A 19,076-nucleotide genomic window follows, 5' to 3' on the forward strand; every position below is an offset into this window, starting at 1 on the left:
ATGGTTGCAACTGAATCAACAAAAAATGCCTCTGCTCTACTCCCGCAAACACACTCAAGGAACACCTTACCTCAAGAGTAGCGGGAAATTAATTGATTAGATTTTAACAATTTGTCAATAGAATAGAGGGAAATTAAATTTTAATGGGTGATTTTAGATTTTAGAGTAGCCAAAGTTTAGATTTTCACAATTTGTTAATTTTTATGTTGTCACTATTGAGTAGGAGGTTTTTTCATATAGAGGTTATATATTTAATATTGTTGAAGGTCCAGAGAGTGATAATTTTGGTTGAGAGTGTCAATAAAAATATAATTTATTTTTTTTATTTTGAAAAATGTTTGTATCATATGAGAATATAAAAAACTTCTCTAAGCAAGTATGTTCATATAAAGAGGGAAAGAGAACATGAGATTTACACATAAGGTGAGTATAAAAGACCTCCCTAATCAAGTATGTTCATATAAAGAGGGAAAGAGAACATGAGGTTTACACATAAGGGGAATATCAACTAACCCTTAAGGAGGTGGAAAATATACTTAATTCTATGAATAATGTTATTAATAAACTCAAATATTCCTAGGTAGTCCATTATTTTTGGGGAATAATGTTATTAATAAACTTCAAGTAGTTGTAAGTAGCTCAAAAATACCTTATTAGAAGTTAGTCATAGTTTAGTTTACATTAGTCATTCACATTATTCATTTTTAGTTTATTACTTATTAGCTAGTCATATATTTTAACCTTCGACTAAAAAAGTCATTTAAGTTAGTTGTTTTTAGTTGGGTAACTTAAAATTTCTCATTTTTGGTAGTATTCCACTTAAAAAATTTGTGGTGACTAAATTTTTTAGTCACCTAGTCACTAATCTCTCATTTCCTACTAGTGTTTTAACTTCCCTAGACATTAGGGTTTGGTAAGAACACCTCATGGAACAGTTCCTAGAGTCATGGATTCGACCCCTGAGAGTGGGAAGATGTTGTTTTGGTCTTTATGTATCAGTTTCTCAGTGATAGAACAGGTTGAATTTCAGAGGAGAGAACTATTGTAGCTTTTACTTGGACATTTTCTAGAAATCAAAGGACACAATTTGCCACTATTATCTAGGAATTCATGTGCAGTAAGTTTGTGATGTTATTTTTTCTCTATTATAGCTTTATATGAAAGATATTCATCTTCTCTTTCCATTCATCAATTATTCAATGGCTCTCCTTATAGTTTATAAACAAAATTCTTTGCATAAAGCTCTGTTTTGATGGAAAAATCATTATGTGTTACTTTCTTTCTTGCTTAATGAATTCATGTTTCATGCTCATTAAGACCTTTTGCTTCTTCTAAACACTAAACTACACCAACAAACCCTAAGATCCATAAAAAAAGTAATGCTACCTTGCTCCTTTATATCTTTGTTGTTGTAACCCTTTGATCCTCCGACCTAACTACTTGGTTTTTCTCCCTTATCCAACAACAAAACCCTAAATTTTCCAAAACCCACCTAAGCCTAGCTATCTAGCCTAAAATCCTTTACATTCTAGTCATCTCTTAGCTTTGATTTCATAGAGAGAGCCCTCTATGGTTTGATAGGGCTAGCTACCAAACTAAAATCTTGTTTTGTGGTTATCTCTGTCGATCAGCCTGGGACATTCTGGAGCATAGCAGAGGGCATGACAACTAGGGAGTGCCAAGGAGTTCTAGTGAATGTAAGGTTCTGAAGTCATGGAAAAATGTAATGCTAGTTGTTAGGTCATGACTGACAAGGTGTGTTAGGGAATGCTAGGGCATGCTAACATGTGCCAGATAGTACAAAGACATGTCAAACAAGATAAGATGTGCGAAGTGCTAAGGCATACCAAGATGTACAAGGGTGTGATAATGCATGCCAGGGTCTGTCAAGGAAACAAAAGGGAGGAACAAGTTAAACTACAAGGAAATGAGCACATAATAGGGTTAATAAGTCTTCAATTTACCTTTTCCATGAGGGGCATGCTAGGAACACCAACACTAGGTCCTTATAGGTACCAAATGCCAATTGTCAGTGCATTCTAAGTGCCAAATATTCCTCCATTTCTTCTCATCTAGTTTCCAAATAACTGATCTCAAATAAATTTAATATTAAACCATGCCAAAGCATACCAAGTCATCTCAACGCATGCCAAACATGCTAAGACTTGCCAAGTGCCAACACGTGGCAAGTTCCAATGTGCGTTAGGGAGTGTGATGCATGCTATGAAGTGGCAGAGCATATCGAAGAGTGCTAAGGTGTCCTAGAGAGTGCCAATGCATGTTGAGGAGTGTTAGGGAGTACTAGGACAACACAAGGGAGCATTAGGTCAAAATGCATGGAAGTGACTAAATATGAGGGTGTGTCAATGAGTGCTAGTTGTCATGCCAAGGAGGGAGTGACAAGGTATGATAAGCATGGGTAAGGCATCCTAGGGAATATCAGGGAATGTCAAGAAGTTCTAGAGTGTGCTAGGTAGTTTCAGGGTGTGCTAACATGTGCCAAATAGTGCCAAGGCATGCCAGGTGCTAAGACATGCTAGGATGTGCATGGTTCCAGAGTATGCCAATATGCATCAAGGAGTTTCAAGGCAAAAAAATGAATAACCAAGCTAAAATGCAAGGAAAGGAAGACATAAGAGGGTTCATAAGTTGAGACTTTATCTTTTTCAAAAGGGGCATGCTAGGGACACTAGTAATATGTTCTAATACATGCCAAGTGCCAATGTGTGCCAAGTGCTAATGTTTGTCAATGAAATATTATGCTAAGGTGTTCCAGGGCATGCTAGGGACTACAGGGCATGCCAACACATGATAGGGGAGTGCTATGCTATGCTAGGGAATGCCAACATGTGCTTGGGCATCCTACTCATGGAAAGATGTTCTAGGTACAAAGATGTTCCAAGACATGCGAGGTGCCAAGGAATGTAACTGTATTGTTCCAAAGCATGTTAAGGTGTGCCATGAGTGTTGAGGAGTGTTAGGTCTCTCTCATTAATAGAATTGATAGAGCTTGATTATGTATTAAATAATATAGTTCCTACACACACTAGTGGAACTTTATTTAAAGGAAATTCTCTAGATAATAAACCTAATAGAGATGAATCATGTGTTGAATCATAGGAAAACTATCTTCTTATGACTTGAGGGAAATGATACACACTGATAACTTCTTAACAAATTGACTGACTATTGTAACCACTATGACCTTGGACACATAATGAAAAGGACTCCACAACAATGGTATTGAATTGTTATCTTTTGACAAAAAATATAGTAATAGGTACATAGCGTCATCAAAAACTCATTGGAATGATCAATGCTGATGAACATTTTTTGACAGTTACCAAAAGTAACCAAAAATAGCATTGGTGAGGGTCAATAAAAGATCATCACTAGAAGTGTCACTAAAAAGAGAATTAGTGATGGGCCTTTAACAACCCTCACCAAAAGTGTCACCAAAGAGAGAATTAGTGACGGTCATTTAACAACTCTCACCAATGGTGTCATTCAAAATGGCTTTGGTGACAAACCTTAAAGGACCATCACTATATACACTTAAAACAATGATTTTTTAAATACTGTCACCATATGTGACATTGGCGATGGACCTTAAAGGTCTGTCACAGGCATGAAGCATCATCAAAAAATCATTGGAATGATCAATGATGATGAACATTTATTGACCGTCACCAAAAGTAACCAAAAATATCATTGGTGATGGTCAATAAACGATCGTCACTAGAAGTGTCACCAAAGAGAGAATTAGTGATGGGCGTTTAACGACCCTCACCAAAAGTGTCACCAAAGAGAGAATTTGTGACGGGCCTTTAATGACCCTCACCAAAAGTGTCATTGAAAATGGCTTTGGTGACAAACCTTAAAGGAACATCACTATATACACTTAGAACAACACCTTTTTAAAGACCATCACCATATGCAACATTGGTGATGGATCTTAAATGTTTGTCACAAGCATGACCCTCACCAATGAACTTTTTTCTTGTAGTGTATGTAAGAAATTATGAGAAGAGTTGATTTGAATAAGCTTAGGAGGTGTATTAAGGTCCATATAGTTACCTAATGATGAGGCTCATCACCAACTAAGGTTGGAGGTCTCTCTTATTTATACAAATTGTTGAGGGTGAAGTGACATGTCTCTTGGGCGCCCTAACCCTACATGATGATGTGGCCAACCTTGACAATTTGCACATGTGAGGGCATAAATTCAAAAAAACATTTTTTCTTTTCCAAATTTGATGATCTTTAGACTGATTTTGGTCCTCTTGAAATGAGGAATTCAATGCAATAACTATCCCCATTATATGAGTTCTCCAAATTAAAAACATTTCCCTAGTTTCCAATTTTAACACATTGACAGAGGTAAGACATGTACCTAAACTTAAAAAAAAAAAACTGGGAGCTTTAGGTTCTAGAGGTTATAGGTTTACAGGTAAAAATGGAGCACTAAAAGGGCTTAAGCAATTCTTGGTGGTTATGAAGGATACTCATATAGGAAAGCTTTAAAAGTTGGAAGGTAACGCACAAATAAATGAGAAACAGGTGGCATCTAAGGAAATATATGTGGAATAGTGAGAATTTTTTTTTCAAGATTACAAGAGAAGACATGATTTCTAACTCATGAAGTCATTGTATGGCCTAAATCAATGTCTTGACTAAGTGTAAAATAAGTTTTCCTATTTCATGGCGAGCCAAAATATTACTATAAGTGAGTATGACCATTGTGTTTCAAAAATTTAATGACATATTCGTTACCTTGTTACTATAGGTTGACAATATGTTTGTTGCAAGCATGGTTTAGATGAGTAGATTGAAGGTTTAGTTGCTAGGAATTTCATATGAAGTATCAGGAAGCAGGAAAGAAAATTTTGGATACTAAAATACATACCGACAAGAGAATGGTAAGTCTTGGTTATCAAAATAAAAGTATGTGGAATGTGAAACCTTGAAATAACTTCAATTTGCTTCCAATTTCAAGTTTTCTTCAAGGTTATGTCCTAGTAATAAAGAATAAAAGGGTTATATGTCTACTAGGAAAGTATGATATTTAAAGTATACGATGAATATTTCAGATCCATTTGGTGATGTTAGTAGATATATGGAAAATCAAAGTATAGATTTGTTGACGGTGTTGGACCCACCATCTCTGGTAAGAAGTCCCAACTAGACCTTAGACCATTTGGTGTAGGTGTCCCAACAGTGGGTAGTACTGTATCGCCTTGACCAAGGTTGAGTGTAGAGGTGAGTAAGATTTCCTTGTTGGCAGCAAGGGTGTGGCATGTGCAGCAAGTCAAGGAAGGTACATGATTGTCTCTAACACACAAAATGGGGAAATGAGTGTGCTCCTTCAAAACTTGTGGTAGCACGCATCTTTCAAGGGAACAAATGAACAAAAAACATAACAAGATGGAAAGAAGGTTAATCAATGATCCAAAGTGATAGTTAAACCAATATCACATCTTGATAAAATTCATACAAACATATATAGAAAAGTCCATACATACATGTGTACACAACAACTACATATATCATTAGAGTAACCAAGATAGCTGAAATACAATAAAAACATATGCATGAAATGTGTTGGCTTTGTTATATTGAGAAAGCGAAAGATCCAATCATACATACAACTATGACCAACCACTAGCCCTGACAACAGAACGTTAGAGTCGCTGTCGCCCGCTCCTTGAAAGAGATATACTAGCTCCAAATTATGGAGAATCCAAGGCTCATTACAATACACTCCAAGCTTTCTCTACGATATGCCTATATGAAGCTTGGCTCCAAAAAGCTTGTACAATGAGTTATGAGGTTCTATAAATAGCAAAGGGTGGGGTGACCCTTGACATTCCCCTTTGTGACTCTTCACCTACCCTCATGACTCTTCAACTACTACACGACTGTTACATTCTACTATCGACACTTGGTATTTTACTTTTACAAGATGTTACATTACAATCTACACATGTACCCATGTGAGACAAAATAGGCTTTAGCAAGCCATGCAAGATATCACTAAGACTTGGACAACTGTGGGAAGACCAACTCTTCGACATCCTCGCAATGATCGATGGTGGTGAAATGATGCCAAGATTGGTAGTTTGTTATTGTGTCTGCGTGATCAATGGTGACATCTTGATGAAAGCAAACTCTTGCCTCCGTTGCATCCAGGCACACTGATTTGGAACCTCTATCCAACTCATCTGATAACATGCACATCATAGTCTTGAGTGCAGTCGGACCAACAACATATTGAAGCATAGTGTCTACATTGATCTCCAAGTCTGTGTTGGTGGCTATGTGGATCAACTCATCAATGTACATGTCTAGCTCTAGTCGAACTTGGTTCTTTGTCTTCGCCTCAGTGAGTGTTCCAATGGATGGGATCGCGTGCATGCGCACAATGAAATCCATGCTTCTGAATGCACGTGCATGTGAAGCCTATGAACTGGTGATGAGTTGTGGTAGTTCCTCATAGTTCCAGATCTGACTCTGGATGCACACCACCAACTCTACCGCCTATTGCTTCATCATCTTTGGCAAGTGAAATGGGGCCCCTTTGTACCTCATTGTCCATGTTTTCATGCGATCAATAGTAGTGTGCAAATTTGACAAGATGCATGCTCTCCTAGCACAATGCTACTGCCAACCATTGAGATGATCAACTGACTTATGCACGATGATGAATATGGAGTACAACCATAGAAAATTTTAGGGGTGAATTTTAGCCCATGGGCAAAATTTAAGGGGTTTCATATTTTAGAGGGGTGAATTTTTAAAATTACAAACTTTTCAATAGTTAGTCCAAAATATATTTAAAAAATAAATGATTATTATATTTTATCCCATTAAAACTAGGGCAGATAAACATTACAAAGCTCACTTCGCCTGATTTGGTTGTAGAATTTTCTTGGCATCGCCCGATTACAAAGCTCGTTTCGCCTGATTTGGTTGTAGAATTTTCTTGGCATCACCCGATTTCTGGTTTGGTCGTAGAATTTTCTTCTTGGCATCGCCCGATTTCTGGTTTGGTCATAGAATTTTCTTCTTGGCATCGCCCGATTTCTGGTTTGGCCATAGAATTTTCTTCTTGGCATCACCCTGATTTCTGGTTTGGCTGTAGAATTTTCTTCTTGGCATCACCCCAATTTCTAGTAATAGGACTAGTTAGGGGCTTTGTCCATTCCTTAGAAAAAAAAAAATAAGGTTGTATTCTCCATGGATTTTAGGGAGCAGGGATTGGCAGTTTGATATGTTGAATTTGCATTGCATTTGACCAGCATCTAAGGTCTCCTATAGCCTCTGGCCCTCATTAGCACCAGGTTCGGTGGACTCTTGCCTGCATTTGACCTGCATTTAAGGTCTCTTATAGCCTTTGGCCCTCATTGGCACCAAGTTCGGTGGAATCTTGCCGAATGAGAAAATAAAATGGAGGAGCTGGTAAAATTGGACCTCTCAGCCAATGATTTCTCCGGGGAAATTCTTGGATTCAGATAGTTGCCTAAGCTTGAGGTATTGTTATTGCACTCTAACATTCTAAATGGTACTAACCTGTTGAATGGTATTGTTCTCTCCTTCCTTGGAAGTCTCTCTTTGTTTAAAAACTTAACGTTGGCCTAGAACCGTCTGGATCAAACGTTGCAGTACTTGTGGATGAAAAATTGCAGTTTAGTAAGAGAAATTCCAGAGCCGTTAGGGGATATAAGAGATATGGTATACTTCTTGCATTAGTAGAAGAATCTTACAGGGAGAAAGTTAGGGCACCAATAAGGTAGTAGCTCTTATCATTCAGGTGTTCCTTCCTTTCATTCAGGCAATGATGGCTTCTTGAAGTCTCCTCTCATACGAGCACTAAGGTATGAGTGCCTTGAAGTATGGCTTCTTTTCCCAACCTTATTTTCTAAATGTACCCCTTATCTTCTTTATTTGTATCTATCTCTTTAGAAGCTTGCTTTCGATCTGTAGGGCTAGGGGACATGAAATAAGGCATTGTAGGTGTTTAATAGAGAGAGCATGGGCGTTCAACTACACACTTACTGAAAGAAGCATCGTACTTGGGTACATTGCTAAGGGCTTCTAATGGAGGATATTTTTAGTTGTGTGGAAGGAAGGAACTTTCGATTGGATTATAAACAGCCGGAACTTAAGAAACACGGCGGGCGACTGGATGATGGTCTGAGAGAACCCCTCACCAGGTTCATGGTGAGGATGTAATTTCTTAGGAATATACAGCCTCAAGGATTGGGAAGGCTAAGAGTGATCTGAGTCTACATTTTTGGAAGGGTATAAGATGATGTTTCATATGGGATATAGTGGTGTTATAGGAATCACTTACCTTACCAGCTTCTGGTGGGCTTCTCTTGCTTGATGGCTAGCTGGATGGTGGGTTGGATGGGATTGCTTGCTTTTGTGACCTCTTACATAATCATTTATCTGGAAGGATCCCCAACATGTTGATGGCCTTTTCAAAGATAACATATTTATTTCTATATAAGAACAATTTATATGGACCAATTCCAGACAATATTAACAATCTTAAGAGTCTTGTGAATTTGAATCTATTAATGAATGAGCTAAATGGAAGCATCCCCAATGGGATTGGAGATTGACAAACCTAGAGACACTAAAATCATACAACAACAGACACTCTAGGTTTATACCCTCTGGGCTTGATAAGCTTACTAATTTAGTCCATCTCAAGCTTTTTACCAATAAGCGCACAAGAATATTGTAGCTGAGGGAGTATGGCCTTAGCTACACTCTCCATGGCTGTTGTGGTCAACTGCAGCAACACTCATGTATATTTGTAGGTATACTTTACTTCCCATGCCACTCACCATCCATATCATTCAAAATTGAAGCCCTCACCATCTGTATCATTCAAAATTACAAGATGACACCATATGGATGTCTGCCTATTCCTGCATTATTCTCTGCTAGCTAATAAGTTGTTCATGCAGGTTTTTCTAAGATACAATGTTGTTTTATTTCATTGTAGTTTCCATAATGCTAATGCACCATTAGAATTCTATGTGCTGATGCAAAGTTGCTTAACCAAATGAAAGAATGATGAGTGAATATTACTTGGAAATTCATTAACTTATATGGGTTTTCCCTACATGAAGTATTGGATGGTGGTACTGAGCTTGTTGTAGTTAGTTTGATTATTATTCAGTTCAAACAAGTATATTTTTTTATGTTTATTAGTTGCATTTGGATTTGGGGTTGAAGTTGTAATTGATGTGTCACGTGCTATTGTTAATGGGCAGGCTTCAGGGAAGGGATTCTCTGAATACTCAGGTCTCAAGAGCTCCAGTGGCTTCCCTTGCCTAAGGAAATAAAACGAGGACTTGGTTTCAGTAGTTGCATTCCAAACTAATGTGGTGAGGATATGTTCACACTTTTGATAATATCCCATATATGATTGTGAGTCACCACCACCGTTGTTGGTCTAATTAGTGGATTTCTTTGTCTGATAATGGAAAAGTGGCATTGTGATAGTAAAGCAAGTTATAGAAAATTAGGAGCTTCCCACAGTGGAATTTTTCTCCATGACTGGACATCACACTGTTGTATGTGTAGGTGATCACACTATTGATTGTCTTAATAGTTATCTTGCAAAATGGCCACTTTGGTGTCTCTTGATATTGTTTTGTTGTATAATTGTGATAGTTATGAGTATAAAGATAATTTTTCTCTGTGTGGATGCCATATTTCCATCCTTTTATCACATTTACATGCATGGTTTAGTTGGGGTTAGTTGAATTGGTTGTCACCAATGTCAATGTGGATTTAAAAGAAATACCATCTACTTATGTGAGGAAACATTCCTTGGATTTCCCCAAAAAATGGTCTCTTTACCATTGATCTATTTTTTTAGAAATCACTTTGCTTTGATATTATTCAGTGGTATCTATGGGACTGTTTTTTCTGGATCAAAACCACTCAGGCCTATCTTGCTGTTGCTTTAGATTGTCAAATTTTCAAACTAATGTATATGTGTATGCAATTGATTTTAGGTTGTTGTGATATGGTGGTTGTTCATATTGAGGTCACTTGACAATCTGGTTGCAATTTGGTTTATATGGATGTTAGTGTTTGATCGAGAGCTCAAATTTATTTATGATTCTTGAAAACATTTCCACTGGTTCTTATTTTTTTTGTGTATAGGGAGAGAAATTGATGCTTAGATTAGTAGGGGATGAAATTGCATTCCTCTACATAAAAGAAATTCACTACATCAAAATCCCCTCTCCCATGCTTAACTGTGCCACCACGGAAAATATTAAGCACCATTTAGTAAGTCAATTATTGGCTAATTACTTTTCCATGTTGTCTCTTGGATGAGAATAAACTAATATTCAATGGACAGGATGAAAAGGCAGTAAGCCAATAATAGTCTTATTGCATAGTTCTTAATATTTTATGTGGTAGAAGATCAAGTGCAAGTGATATGACACCTAGATCTCTTGTATCTTTACATTGCAAGGCTATTGAGTCAAAAATTGATATTCTTTCCAGTATAGAAATCCAATTTTAGGGCAGGTCTTTGAAGCTTCAGACTCATCTTTTTCATAAGAGAAAGTGAAGAGTGGCCATCCTGATTAATTACCAGGCATGCCATGCATATTATCACCCACCAAGTATCTTTACGATAGCGCGTTGCGAACTTGGCAATACCCAAACACCCTTTGTGAACATGCATCTTAGAAAAACATGCACAACATCTTATGGTTTTCTATAGTTTTTTAAATTTCCTACTGTGAAACCTGCTTTATTCAATCTTCCTTTAGTAAGGAGCTCAGTAGTTTGTTTTTCCTATGTGATAGTCATCACATTGCTGCATGATTATATACAACATCTTCTAGTTTTCTATAGTTTTTGCAATTTCCTGCTGTGAAACTTGCTTTAATCTGTCTTCCTTTAGTAAGGAGCTCAGTATTTTGTTTTTCCTATGTGATAGTCATCGCATTGCTACATGATTATATATGTAAGTCCTACTCTCTTTTTTATAATTGCTACACTATTGTTTGAAGAGCCCGCTTTATTTCATTATGTTTACCCTGGCATACAATTATGTTGTTGTAAGTTAATTAACCCTAGTGCTTTAGAGTTCATATCACAGTTCACCATCCAATTATCACACATATAATTGGGTGTCATTTCATCACTGTCTTATTGTTGATGTGTTGTATGTGGAAGGAAAATCTGAAGTAGAGGATAGATTTATTATAAATACAAGTGGTATTTTCATGTTAAGCCAGACATTTAGGAAAAACATATGTTATATCAAAGTTATACTTTGAGCTGCCTCTTTGAAGTGTGGGAAGATCGATGAGTGCAATATTGTTGTCTATAGTATTTATAGGTCTTGTATGTCTCTCTTCATTATGTTGAATTTTCTACAATATACGTAGTAGAAACCAATTTTCTGATTTGATAATCACTACTGAATGATCTTAAATTTTTTTATCTAATGTCATTGATATCATCGAGAAATTATGCACAGAATATTTCAATAGTAAATACAACGGAAACAATAAAGATCATAAAGATACAACCATGCACAATAGTGACAACAAGTTTTCCCTAGGAAACCCAAACTTGGGAGAAAACCCAACAACTCTTCTTCTAGGAGAAATTATTCTTCAACAAGGTTTACAATTCCAAATTGTCTAGAAATATGTGCCAAAAATCCAAGTCCAAACTTCACTCAAATTCGTCCTCTATCTGCTCCCACGTGTGGTTGTTATAGAAGAGAGATGATGACGATAAGTAATCAAACGAAGTATCACATTATGTATATATATACAAGTCGAATGGGTGCATTTACCCCAACAGACACGTCCCTTCATGAGCTGGGTCGACTTTTCCTTTTTCGGCCTACATGAAGCCTAATAAAAAATCACATTTTTATTTTTATTTTCATAAATATTCTAGGTCGACTTAGGAGGCCTCTTGGCATGTGGGAATACCTCCTGACACTACAAAAAAATCAAAACTTTTTCTTAGAAAGGGAGATATTCTCCTAGGCTGCAATAGATTTCGCCTTAGCTGAAATTTCTCTTCCATAAGAAAAGTTGATGAGCTTGCTATGTTGATGTATTTCTATAGATAACTCCATCCTGGGAAATGTGAATATCTAAGGCATTTTACCTCTGGCCAAAATCTTTTATGGCTCCTTAAACAAATGTATCAATCTCCTCTGGTCAAAGTCTCCTTCTGATTTCTTAGGAGGGAATCTTCCCTTGTACCATTCACCCTCAACCAAAATCCTTTATGGAGTCTGAGGTGAATTACATCTATATCCTCTAGTCAAAGTCCTTTATGACCTAGTCAAGTCATTTTGGCTTCTCAGGAGAAGTTTTTTCCAATCCTGTAAATTTCTCGTATCATTACCTTAGGCCATTCACCTTTCTATTCAAAGTCCTTTATGACCTAGCCAAGTCCTTCTATATTCTTAGGTGAATATATCCATCTCCCCTAGACAAAGTCCTTTATGACCCAACCAAAATCCTTTATGGCTTTAGGAGATGGCCTGCCCTAATCCTGCAAAGAAATCAACCCTCCCTCTCAACAAGGGAGACTTTTTGCATCATGCAAAGCTTGTTTATGGAGTATACAAAATTCACTATAGATATAGGCTTGTTGAGAATGTCTACAATCTGCTAATCTATGTATGTGTACTGCAACTCCATTGCTCCTTTCTGCACCATGTCTCGAATGAAGTGACTTGATCAAATATTCTGGCAAGAAACTTTTGATGTCATATTGTTTCACAACTTGCGACATAAGTGACGATATACTCTGTCTCTTTTGTACTGGGTGTGATAGAAGTCAACTTCCTACTGAACCAAGGTATTATAGCCAATCCCAAGCTAAAGAAACACCATGATGTGCTCTTTTTTTCCTCTACATTCCCAGCCCAATCTAAATCCATATATCCCTACAAACTAACTTCACTACCTCAGACATATATCAAACCATATCTAATGTATCACGCAAGTACCTCCACCATGCTTTTAGACAACCCAATGTATCTACCTCGACTCGACCAGATATTGGCTTAGGGTGTTCACTGCAAAGAAAATATCAAGCCTGGTGTTAACCAACTATATCAATAATCTAATCAATTGCTTGTACATCGTGAGATCCACCAAATCTGAATCTCCAATCCCAAGAAATAGTGTATCTTTCCAGAATCCTTCATTTCAATCTTCGAGGCCAACTCCCTCCGACACTGAAGCAGGCCTTCCTGTGGTAGTCCTGGTTGCTCCCTCTGTCATAGAAGCAAATCCTCCTGTCATTGTTTCTCCCTCTATCATGCAAGCAATTCTTTTTGTTGTTGTTTCTCCCTCTTTCATGTAAGTAAGTCCTTTTGCTATTTGACATTGTCTCCTCAAAGAAGGCATATTTCTCTTAGAGACCTTTTTTATGTGAGCATCTTGACAATCTCAACCCATGACATCCTCTTTGGAAGGTTCCTCCTTCCACTCAGCTTGACTATCTTCTCCCTCAGTACTGGAAGCTCTTCTGCTCATCTAGCACAGTCCTGGATGTCTATACAATTTCTCCCTCTCCAACACCAATCACTTTTGTTGAGTTTATGTTTGAGCTCTTAGGTCATACAAGAAATTATCCATCTGAGACTGGAGCAAGAAAAATCCTTGTGGTACACTCCCTCTTATTGGGAGAACCCTCTTGCCACAAACTTTTCTTTATTCTTTTAGATGCTACCATTTAATGCCATAATCATTTCCTTGGTAGCCTTCACAATGTACCTGCAAACCTCATTCAGGAGGCCATGGAAGAAACAATTATAACCAAGCAAAAAGTAAAAAGACAATAGGTTGACCAAGGAATAAATATAATAATAATATTCAAGGGAAAAGATAGGAAGTACTTATCTCTTGATTAAAAAAAAGAAACTATTGACGGTTGTAGGGAATTGTCAACTCCTTCTTGATCCTTGCCTCCTTTCATAAATCAATGAAGTCTATCTGCAATATCATCAAGCTTGGATTCCTTATCTTCTTTTGAAGTGGATGCTCATCCTCGTCCTTAACATTCAGCTGCTAATGCATGTTGCTTTCCATTCTTGCATGATCTGTAAGAGATATGGTTTCTTCATCCTATATATTAGGCTTAGCAAGCCATTCACTGAGTTATCTAGCCACACCAAAGGCTTAACAACAAGCTAGCATCAACCCCAAGTCCACCCTTGGATCTCCCTCTTGCATTCCACATGCTATCAAGGAGATAAACCAAGTAATCATCTCACAAATGCCACTTGCATCTAACACTCCAAGTATTGCTCTAAGGTTTAATTCCACAAGCCCTAAGACTTTCAACAAGTATAAAGACTTCAAGACAAATAAAACCTCCTCATATTCATGATCATAACAGCCACTTATCACCTAGTTGTTTTCCCTTTTGTTCATTGTTGATTAGCCTACTTTTGTAGCCTCAGACCTCTTCAAACTTGGCCTAACATAGGCCTACAAGTTTAACTTTGACCTTTGTTTCCTTTCCTCAACCCTTTAGGTTGTAGCATTTTTCTTTGCATCGCTTTCCTAGTTGTTCCACAACCAACTCAACCAACCTTCTTAGAAGTCTCCAACAGGTTATGGTACTCTTGTTGATGCCCTAAACTGCCTTGCAGCCACCTTCTCTTCCTCACTCTGTGTGTTTATACTTCAAACAAAACCCAACAACTTCCCTTTTGCTTATGGCCAGACACCTTGTGGCTATTAGCCCTCAACCAGGTTGAACAAAATCAACACAAGCCTCACAGATGCCTTCTTTCAGCTCTGTCCAACCTTCAGTTGCCCTAATTCAACTCTATCTAGCTTCATGGATCCCCTATTTTAGACTTGCGGAACCTTCCTAGGCTTGCCACCCTATAGCCAAGCTTGCATCCCTTGGCCTTCTTTATGTAGCTCCAGACCTAACCAGACCTTGGTTAACTCGTTTGGATAGACCTTTGACTTAGCTATTCTAGAGCAAATCTCCTTGTTCATTCCTTAATTCGACCTCTTCTAGCTTGTTGCCTATGGCTCCTTCTAGGGCTCTCTTGCTCCACAAATGAAGTCCCTCTCCCTTGTCTCTTAGGCTGACTTTAGTGGCTACTCTCTCAACAAAGCTTTGATTCCATGTTGAATTTTCTACAATATACATAATAGAAACCAATATTTTGATATGATAATTACTACCTAATGATCTTCAAACAATTTATCTAATGCCACTAATATCATTAAGCAATTATACATGAATATTTAAAAAATAAATAGAACAGAAACAACAGTGATCATAAAAAGACATCCATGCATAATAGAGACGACAAATTTTCCGTGGGAAACCCAAACTTGAGAGAAAACCCAACAAAACTTCTTCTAAGGAGAAATTATTCTTCAAAAATGTTTACAATTCCAAATTGTCTAGAAATTTGGGTCAATAATCCAAGTCCAAACTTCATTCAAATTCATCCTCTATCTGCTCCCACGTGTGATTGTTATAGAAGAGAGATGATGATGATGAGTGATCAAATGAAATGTCACATCATGTATATATATATAAGTCGAATGGGTGCATTTACCCCTAAGGAAACATTCCTTCATGAGCTGTGCCAACTTGTCTTTTTTGAGCCTACATGAAGCATAATAAAAATTTGGAATTTTATTTTTACTTTCGTAAATCTTCTAGGCCGATTTAGGAGGCATCTTGGCATGCGAGAATACCTCCTGACGCCCCACAAAAATCAACACATTCTACTATGGTACTAATGATTGCATGTCATTGTGTCACTGTACAAAATGATTGGTAGTAATTGCTTTGGTTTATATGGAGGCCGGTTTGCTCTCTGAATTGTCATAGGGGCCTAATTGAAGTCCATTTTGTTGTGTGTTTGTTGCATGGTTCATCAGAGTTCTGTGCATTGTATCATGGTCATTGTATTGAGGTTTATATGTCACTAGGTTTATTAACAATTTGATTGTCAGCCTCACTTATGTTGGTACATTTCGTACTGAGAATTATTCATGATACTCATATGTGTAGAAATACGGATTGTCTAGACTCTAGTTATTTTATGTTTTGGAGTTTTTGGTGACAATTCGGCAAAACAATTTTTGGTTAGAAAATGGTTTTTTTGTTATTTAAGATCCATTTTTAATATAAGAATGGATTTGGTGCCTTGAAAAACCTAGGGGCACTCAATTTGTGTTGTGTTTACCAATCAAACCTATAATTCCAAAAAATTACTGTCAGATTTCAGGCAAATTTGAACAAACAAATAGTAAGGCTTTTGATCATTCTGTTGGTGTATGTTGATTTAACGTATCTATATGATTGATGCCCTAGTCCATGCAGGGGTTAGACAATTCGAGCTTGTTATAGTATTGCAAGCAGAGATTACTTGTTTAATGATTGTCCTTGGTGTATATGGATCTCACTTTGCAAATGTTGTTTCATCACATAAAATGTGTGTATCGGATTTTCATGGTAAACAATGAACTGATCTAGTTTTTTGTCCTCTTTCCCTTTTTCTTTCACTCTAGGCAGGATCATCTAGAAAAAAAAAGGGGCGCAGTGGAGGCAAGGATAAAAGTTGCAGTCAATGGGTTTGGAAGGATTGGTCGCAATTTTCTCCGATGTTGGCATGGTCAAAAGGACTCCCCTTTGGATGTGGTTCTCATCAATGACACCGAAGGTGTTAAACATGCCTCACATTTGCTCAAATATGATTCTATTATTGGAACCTTTGACACAGATGTGCAGTTAGCAGGAAATGATGGCATTTCTATAGACGACAAGGTCATCAAATTTGTCTCGGATCAGAACCCTGTAAACATGAAACTAATCATTTGTATAGGTTTATAGGTTAATGCTACAGATCTTCTTACACTTAAGTATTGGATCAGATTCCTAATGTTTACAGTTGGGTTTAGTAGATATTGAAATTCTTTGGGATAATTATCAGTTCATTCAAAAATCAATAATTAGAGCATTGTGAAATTGACATGTTCAACACTTAACAGGCTCTCTTGGGTCTCAATTAGATTACTCAAATGCACCAACTTTAATCAAAATGGTCAATTCTTTATTTTCTATGTATAGTATTTTGGTTGCTCAGGTGAACTTGGCTTGAAAATAGAAAGAAATCAGAATAGAGAATGAAAGACTCGATTTAACAACATGTGCATTGCAAATTTGCTGATTAGCATATTTAAAGGGTATTTTTTAACTATTTCAAGTTTTGGAGTTTTTGGTCAAACAAATTTTTGTCAATTTGTGATATTTTGTTATTTAAAATGTGTTTTAGCTTGCATATATGGATTCGACACCTGAAAAACCCATAGAACACTCAAATTCTGGAAATATCGCAATTCAAACTTACAATTTCAACAAATTCCTAATTAAATATTAACAAATTCCACTGAAAAATATTCCTAGACAACTCCAAAACCTATAACAAATAGACTACTGGCAGAGGCAACAACAGCTACCGTTGCAAAAAAATTGCTAAATTTGTATAATACTGAGTAGCCTTCTAGGATTATTATATAGATATAATTGATGCTTCTCAACTCATGAAAAAATGCTTCATATTGTATTTGTAGGGACTATGGGATTGATTTGGTCATAGAAGGCACTAGCATGTTTGTTGACAGGGAAGGTGCATGTAAGCATCTCTAGGCTGGGGTAAAGAAGGTTTTGATCACAGCTCCTGGAAATGGATATATTCTACATGTGTTTGTGGTGTGAACAAGGAAAACTATAATCCTATAGAAGAAATTATTAGCAATGCCTCATACACTACTAATTGCCTGGCTCCTTTCGTTAAAGTTCTGGACCAGAAATTCGGTGAGTGTCATCTGGTTAAATAGAAAGAACACTATATTCATTTTTTCCCCTATTTCATGTTGAAATCTAACTTATCATTTTCTACTGTTGATCACCATAGTTTATCTGGATTTAAAATGTCATTGTTTAGTTCCTATTTGAGGACATTGCTTTGTTCATGTTCAATATGCTTTCCAATGTACACCTAAATTTGTTTTGTGCGGGAATCATCAAGGGCACCAAGACAACAACTCATTCATATACTGGTGATCAGAGACTTATCGATGCTATTCATAGAGATCTTAGGTGCACCAGAGCTGCAACCTTGAACATTGTCCCAACATCAACAAGAGTGGCAAAGGCAGTGGCACTAGTTCTCCCAAGTCTGAAAGGGAAACTTAATGGAATTCCTTTGAGAGTGCCAAACACCCAATGTATTAGTTTTTGAATTGGTTGTTCAGGTGGAGAAGAAGAAATTTGTAGAGGAGGTGAATGCATCGTTCCGAGAAAGTGCAGATAAAGAGCTTAATGGAAGCTTGTAGTGTGTGATGAGCCTCTAGTGTTAATAGATTTCAGGTGTTCAAATATCTCCTCAATTATGGATTCATCATTCACAATGGTGATGGGAGATGATATGGTGAAAGTGGTTGCTTGGTATGACAATGAATGGGGTTATTCATAGAGAATTGTTGATTTGGCTAACATCGTTGCCAACAATTGGAAGTCTTAGACAATTAATTTCTCCTTGCTCAACGTAAGTTGCTACATAACAAATATGGTTGTTTTTGTTTTCCATTATTATTTACTATGAAATGAGCCGCTTAGTCTAATATATGTAATGTATGTTTCATGTTGTTTATTCCATGACAACATTATGAACAATTTTTCAAATTATATTACAATTTTTTGGTTTTTTCAAGGTGCTTTGCATAATTCTTTTTTCCCCTCTATTGGTAAGGGGTTCCTTATTCAACTTACTGACATCATAGTTTCAAGATCATAGTGTGTATTTATAAAGTTTGCTTTTTGAATTACATTCTGAATCATAGAAATTTTAGATCAAAAAATCATTCAAATTGTTAATTTTTTTGAGAAATTGTGTATCATGATTGAAACCACTCATCTTGGTAAATGGTATTGGGACTTGGAGGACAAGATAACCTCCTTTCAGCTCAATCACTTGTGATTCTTCACAACCATAAATTTTCACTCAATAT

The 19,076-nt window shown here is 36.8% G+C and overlaps 1 pseudogene; it reads left to right on the forward strand.

The window, feature by feature from the left end:
* The first annotated feature begins 8,762 nt into the window (after positions 1 to 8,762).
* On the forward strand, positions 8,763 to 18,589 carry LOC149262482 (glyceraldehyde-3-phosphate dehydrogenase A, chloroplastic-like; annotated as a pseudogene).
* The last annotated feature ends 487 nt before the right edge of the window (positions 18,590 to 19,076 follow it).

This window comes from Pinus tabuliformis, chromosome 6 (genome assembly GCF_031772625.1).
Source record: "Pinus tabuliformis cultivar Carrire ecotype Pingquan chromosome 6, CPIR1, whole genome shotgun sequence".
NCBI lineage: Eukaryota > Viridiplantae > Streptophyta > Pinopsida > Pinales > Pinaceae > Pinus > Pinus tabuliformis.